At 34.2% G+C, this 7,372-nt stretch overlaps 1 protein-coding gene and 1 long non-coding RNA gene across 3 annotated transcripts in view; one reads left to right on the forward strand and one right to left on the reverse strand.

Annotated features, from left to right (window-relative positions):
• Positions 1-7,372, reverse strand: part of LOC106881302 (glycine receptor subunit alpha-1) — a 236,793-nt gene that overhangs the window by 168,297 nt on the left and 61,124 nt on the right. Inside the window, exon 1 of one of the 2 annotated variants that reach the window (XM_052972549.1) lies at positions 2,146-2,251. The exons of the other annotated variant lie outside the window; for it this stretch is intronic. The gene's annotated coding sequence lies outside the window, so the exon portion shown is untranslated. Of the gene's footprint in view, positions 1-2,145; positions 2,252-7,372 lie in introns of those variants that run through there. 2 annotated transcript variants of the gene reach the window in all.
• Positions 1-7,372, forward strand: part of LOC128249310 (uncharacterized) — a 45,393-nt gene that overhangs the window by 18,793 nt on the left and 19,228 nt on the right. The window lies entirely within an intron of this gene.

Here is a 7,372-nt window from a genome sequence, read left to right on the forward strand (position 1 = left end):
CACACACACACACACACACACACACACACACACACACACACCAATATTTGATGGTATGTCAAATTATAATAAAGACAAATTTACATTAAACTGAAGGATTTCTCAGTACTTTTCGTTGAATACATATCTATTATTCTTTGACAGTGACTTCGAAGTTTCGGCCTCAACATTATTCGCACCATGGTACATTTTACATAGTTTCCGGTAAACTTATTTTTGGGGAAAAAAGTGGTGCTTTGTTGAATGATAATTAGATACAGAGTAAGTTCCGATGGAAAGATATACAGAGTCTTTTATTGGTTAAAGTTGATGGTGTGTTATTGTTCAGAGTTCACCCACGCGTGTAAAACTTTGGTGTGTCTATTTAGGTGTGTCTCTTTTAGATTTTGGAATTGTCCTTAGGGATCACAAAAGCATGTAAGTAGATATAAAACTTAGGTGAACAACAGAGGTGTTACCGGTTTTAGTTGTTGTTCATGTTATTAGAACACTATTAACCTGTTTCTGTTGGAATGGTGGAGGTTACTGTTCAGAGTTCTGAGTTCAGCCAAGCATGTAATATGTGTGTATGCATGTATGTATGTATGTATGCATGTATATATGTATGTATGTATGTATGCGCTTTATATATACAAACCATGCACACACACTCACAAATATATGACTATTAAAATGGCGTATTAACAAGCTATCACATTACAATATTTAATAAGCCAACATTTGAATATGGTTACATCTTTATACATATATACACACATACATACACCCACATACACACACACATACATACATACATACATACATACATACATACATACATACATATGTGTGTGTGTGTGCACGTGTGAATTAGAATAATTTGCTGTCTGTTTCAATTAATTACTACTAAGAAACATTAAATTATTTGATTTGAAGACATCATGACAATATTTATGTCCTGCCGTTTAGCAGCCTCGAGAAAACTGTGTGGAAGAGAGAGAAAGAGAGGGAGGGGGAGAAATGGAAAACGATATAGACATGAAGTGAGAGACTGAGAATGAAAGAGAGAGAGAGAGAGAGAGAGAGAGAGAGAGGGAGAGAGATAGAGAGAGAGAGAGAGAGAGAGGGAGAGAGATAGATAGAGAGAGAGAGAGAGAGAGGTGGGGAGAGAACATGGATAGATATCTACATACAATTATATTTTCATGCATACATATATATTTATATGCAGACACACGTTTGCATACATACATTCTCCCTTACATATTTGACACACACACACACACACACACACACACGCATTTATATTTACATATCCTGGATGTGACAACTGACGATATACATTAAACTGAAGATGCATTGAAGTAGCAGAAAGTGACTGTTTGTGTTGGTTTGTGTTTGAAGAATGATGGATGGGATTTGAAAGAGGCAGACGACCACGGCTTCAAAGACATAGACGGGGTGTGAAAAGAAGTGTAAATCAACAGAATGTGGAGGAGATTCACAGAAATAGAGAAATGGACATACAGTTAGGTATATCGATGGATAGATAGAAATCCTGAACGATAAAAAGAGGATAGACAGATAGATCGATAAATCGATAGATGGAAGAAAGATAGATGGCTATATTACCTGTCTCTCTATATAGAGACAGGCATATATATACATACACACATATATATAGATATAGATATAGATAGAGAGAATATAGATTGGGAGACAGATAGACAGACAGGTAGATAAATAAATTGAAGGAAGGCTAAACAGACAGACAGACATACAGATAGATAGATAAATATACAGATTGATAGAAATACAGATGGTTCGATAGACTGACATACATCCACACAGGCAGACAGAGAGACAGACAGACAGACAGATAGAGTAGTATTTATTTCTTTATTGCCCACAGGGGACTAAACATAGAGGGGACAAACAAAGACAGACAAAGGGATTAAGTCGATTAAAACGATCCTAGTGCGTAATTGGTACTTATTTAATCGACCCCGAAAGGATGAAAAGCAAAGTCGACCTCGGTGGAGTTTGAACTCAGAACGTAACGGCAGACGAAATACCGCTAAGCATTTCGTCCGGCGTGTTAACGTTTCTGCCACCTCACCGCCCTAAGATAGAATAGTATTGAATGAGAGTGAGAGAGTGAGGCACCTTTAAAAAGGAAGGATAAATTTCCGAACGTAATGTTGGTCACGGATGGAAATTACTCGTCATAGATCTATTCCTTCAGAATAAAGGCGGTGCTTCAGCATGGCCGCAGTCAAAATGACTGAAATAAGTAAAAGAATAAAAGAATAAAAGTATATAAAATTTAATATATAATTAATACAAAATATGGTGGAGCTGCGTGGCAATATATATATCAAATAAAATATAAATCAAATGAAATACAGGAGATAAGTTAAACTCCTTCATACATGAAATTATGGAGTAAGGTTATTTATAAGAAACTAAAATATATTGTGATTGGAATTATATAAGCTGAATGCGTTGTTTTAAGCGCACTGAGATAAAAGTTTTCAATGATTAATAATGTTTTCATCGTCTATTTGGTATTCAATGCATTCAATTTAAAGACTAGTATTCGCTGAATAGAGTTTAGAAATATTGAGTGATTGCGAACGTTTTTATAAAGAAAAGGTCGAATAAGGCCTGGTATTTATGTGGTGTGTATTCTTGAAATTTTACAGAAAACAAATAATTTTATCAAAAGATTTAAAGTGGTGGGCGTTTTTCATCGATAGGCAAATGTAAAACAATAACTCTAAGCAATGGCTTCAAGTCAAAGAAATGTCTTTCTTCATCTGAAACATTTGCAGAAGATCTCTTCTTGTTAATCAAGAAGCTAGAATTTCGAATATAAAAATACGTCTTCGGAGATAATTTAAAAGTAAGATTACAAAAGGTCAAAAATAGCAATAAAATGTTCCTACAACCAGACAAGACCAAAACTCATATAAAATTGATAAACTTTTCTGCCACTGCTTTCTTCTAATTTTATAACTAGCGCTTAAAAGAAAACGAATCAACATTTTGATAGATATCAATATCCAGGGTCAAAAAATCTCTACTAAACTGTAAATTAAGGATAGAAAAAAAGACATCATTCTTCAACAAAGTTTCAGGACTGTGAGAATAAATTTGAACTAACCTCTTGAATTAGGGTAATAAACCTAGGCAAAATTGGCGTTGCAGTCGCTTATAAATACAACCTGAATATAAATATATCCGATCATAACTTGCCGCACTCCTCTCATTACAGAAAGTTTATATCCATTATGCTTGAGGGTCTATAGTCCGTTACGAACTCAGATGAATTCAGTAATATCGTCGCATTGTATATACAAAGTAGAAACCAAGTTGAAGGGGGCTTTTATAGCGATAATGGGCTGTCAGCCATATGAATATTTGAGAAACTCAAACTTCGAAGCCCGTTGTAAATATGCATCCATGCGTGTGTATGTGTGTGTAGGTGTCCTTTTGCTTGCCCTCACACAGCTTGACAACTGGTATTGATTTGTTTCCGTCCTTGTAACAACGGTTCAGCATAAATGATCGACAGAATAAATGAGATACTTTTCAAAATAAGTACTAAAGTACTAGAGTCGATTTGTTTGACTAAACACTTCAAGTCAGATCCTCAACATATCCACAGTGCAATGACTGAAGCAGCCAAAAGGTAAATAGATATTAAAGAATTTCTATGTCTTTGCAATGCGTCTCGGATGTATATTGAAACCTCTGCTGCTATGTAACGATATATGGGTTATAATTAGTTCAGTATGTCTTCTATCTTCTATTTTAACATATTTTATGTCAACAACACTTGGATGAGGAAGAAGGGAAAACAAGTGGATAGATTGACGAAATGTTTATTCCGTAGTTGCTTAAGTTTAACAACTATCTCAAAGGACGTTTAATTTTATGAAGCCAGGTAAAGGTAATTCTATGTCTAGCAATTTTATGCGATTAATTACGTAAATGAACGTGGACGTTATTTTAAACTAACAACGGGGGTTAATGATGCAGATATTTTATGAGTTTAATGTTATCATAACTTGGTAAGTTTGCATATGCTGGTCTAATATTACTATTAATTAGTAATAATTTTGTTACTGTAAACTTGTTTTTATTTTACGATCATATCGAATTTATAGACCTCATATATGATTTCATTGAACGTTGCCCAATTAGGTCATAATGTTGTCATAGCATTGAATTCAATATGAAGTAAATATTTAAATGTATAATGTATTATGCTTCTCGAAAGCTACTGGCTTTAATATAAAACCATTTCAGAAGAGTTAATGATTAGAGGAGTTAATTAAACAAATTATTTATGGGTACGATAGAGTGTTAGTTCTCACTGTAAGCACCAACTATTATCTGTTATAATTATTTCCACATGGACATTCAAACACGAATTCACATTCTGCTTTCATACATTTAAGATATATTTAAGAGAAAGAGTTTGTTAATGTTTCCCGTAATCTCACAAATATAGAGACACTCACAGATGCACATCACTTTATACCAAGCAAGATATATATTTTTATATATTTACATATGTTTATATATATATATATATATATATATATATATATATATATATATATATATATATATATATATACGACCTACAAAAAAGAAATATCTAATAATCATTATTATTACCTTGTCCTTTATATATATATATATATATATATATAAGTGGTGATATTGATAGGGATCATAAAAGACACTTGTTTACATATAGATACACGCCTACATACAGATCCATGTACACATGCACTCACAGCTGAAAAGAAATCCAAATACCAGCTGAAGTATTAGAAAAGGCATAAATAAAGCTTGCACTAAAAAATTAGCAATTATATTAATAATTCGAAATAGAATACGGCCTTTGGAATTCTGAATTTGTGCTTGCGTAAGATGTGGCCTGTCCATCTGAGCTGTCGGAGCAGATGGCTATAAGCAACTTTGAGAACGTCAGAATAACTGCGGCAGATGAGAAATGCCACAGAAGGAACAAAAATCATCGTCAAGGCCGTATTGGATCAGAGTTTAAATATTTACCCCAAATGCACCAGAGTCTGTCATTTAAGGATTGGTTTACATAACCACAGGAGGGCTGACCGATCTTCCTAATGATATTCGGACATGTAGAATTGTCATTTCTGCGTTGTTTATTGATCGATTATGGGTTGATGTTTATTAATCTTGTATGGCAGATTGGTGAAATATTGTTTTTTGTTTTTCATTGTATTCATACTACGTTCCTCCTCAATGCAAATCATGGGTGAAGTAACGAAACCCTACAACTATAACCCAACCACTACAATAGCACAAAAATGAGGTAACACTACATTACTAAGGTAACAACTAAAGTAATTCATAAGGTAACAACGAAAGTAATCTCCTAAGCACACGCACGCGCGAAACAAAAGCTCACATACTCAGAAACCACACTCATACAATTTGCAAGTTACACAGAAAGACGGAAACGTACACAAGTTTTTTCATGTAAGCACCAATAACAGCAAAAAGAAGTAATTGATAACGGTTTCAAATTTTGTCACAAAGCCAGCAATTTCGGGGGAGGGGAGGGTAGACTGATTACATCGACCCTAGTACTCAACTGATACTTGTTTTATCGGCCCTGAAAGGATGACAGGCATGGTGACCTGAGCGGAATTTGTACTGAGAACAGAAAAAAAGACGAAATGCCATTGGGCATTTTGCCCGGCATACAAACGATTCTGCTATCTCACCGCCTTAGAGAAAGTAAATATTATTAAAAAGATAGTAACACGAAATGAAACAACAGTGATATGATGTAACACATGTCACGTGCTTCCCAACATAAACAAGAAGACGACACTTCTAGTAACATAGCGTATAAAAGATAAATTATTTAGCGGCCATGAAATCGTTGTAAAATATCAGAGCATTCTATTTTATCGAACCCTGAAGGGGTTGAAGATAAAGTTGAGATCTCGGCAGTATTCGAACTCAGAATGTAAAGAGCTGGAAGAAATATCACAATCCGACGCCCCAACGTTTCCGCTATCTCACACATAAAATAAACTATAGCATCTGTAATGTGTTCATCCATTTGCTTTTAAATCATGTTATCATTAATTTCCCATGGTGCTATAAGTATGTGTTAATATCTGAGTGTTTCTATTTGAAGATGGCTATATTTTCGAATTTGGATTTTACTTTGAAGAAACCACTTAACGAACCGTAAATGGAAATTGACACAACGTAATTTTACGCATATAATAAGCCAAATTTTAAATTTCTCGTAATATTTTTATTTTTTCCAAAAGTATCGCAAAACAGCATGACAGATTCCAGACTGACACAGCAAATGAAAAACTCTGCTGTACTTGCATCTTTTGCCGCCAATCCCATATACTCAGGGATGAGTTTGTTGTATGTGACCCAGTCCTTACGGTTCAAGGTTAGGAAAGGGCTGGGAGTTCCTGGCGGTGATGTGTTATCCTTGACAAAGAGAAAGAGACATTCTCAGCGGTGAGAATATCTCATTAAGTCGTCCATAAGTTCCAGGATATGATCAACGATAATTTCTGCGTGTCGATGAGTACCAAACAGCTCAAAAGAGGGTAACATATCCATTGTAAATCAGTTATCTAGTGTACGAGGACATCAGGTACGTTCCTTAGAGATAAGGATATGGAAATGTATAACCGGGAATGCCAGAGAGAACTCCTAACATCATGTGATCTCTAGCGCTAGTTACCTGCCCTAGCCCCTTGGGTTGTCTCACCTGAGATGTTGCTCAGGAGTAGAGCCGGCCTGTGGCATCAAACCGTCCAGAAAATTCATTGAGCTTGCTGCCTTAGGATGCTATCACTTCTAAGGACATTGATTGCCATGACTGGGAAATGAAGGTTGATGGTTTTTGATGTGTTTAATTGAACGCATGTACCACATTTCTTGGAGTATTTTGGAAGATTGGCGTCTTCAATTCTGTTTCTGTATTGCGTTCACGTGAGGGTACTTGGTGAACCTTGTAAATTAGTATATTGGAAAGATTTTACTTCTACTGTTTTCTTGTTCGTTATTTGGATTGTACTTTTTTAATAAATAATTTGATTTGAGATCGGAACAAAACAAAATAATTCATTGTGGAAGATTCAATTTAGTTTTCATACATGCACTACACTGTTATATTTATGTGTATTTTATCATTTTTGGAAATAGCAATATATTATTATTATTATTATTATTATTATTATTATTATTATTATTATTATTATTATTATTATCATTATTATTATTATTATTATTATTATTATTATTATTATTATTTTGTCATAGTGATATATTACTTCTTATAATATATATATAT

The sequence above is a fragment of the Octopus bimaculoides genome, chromosome 13 (genome assembly GCF_001194135.2).
Source record: "Octopus bimaculoides isolate UCB-OBI-ISO-001 chromosome 13, ASM119413v2, whole genome shotgun sequence".
NCBI lineage: Eukaryota > Metazoa > Mollusca > Cephalopoda > Octopoda > Octopodidae > Octopus > Octopus bimaculoides.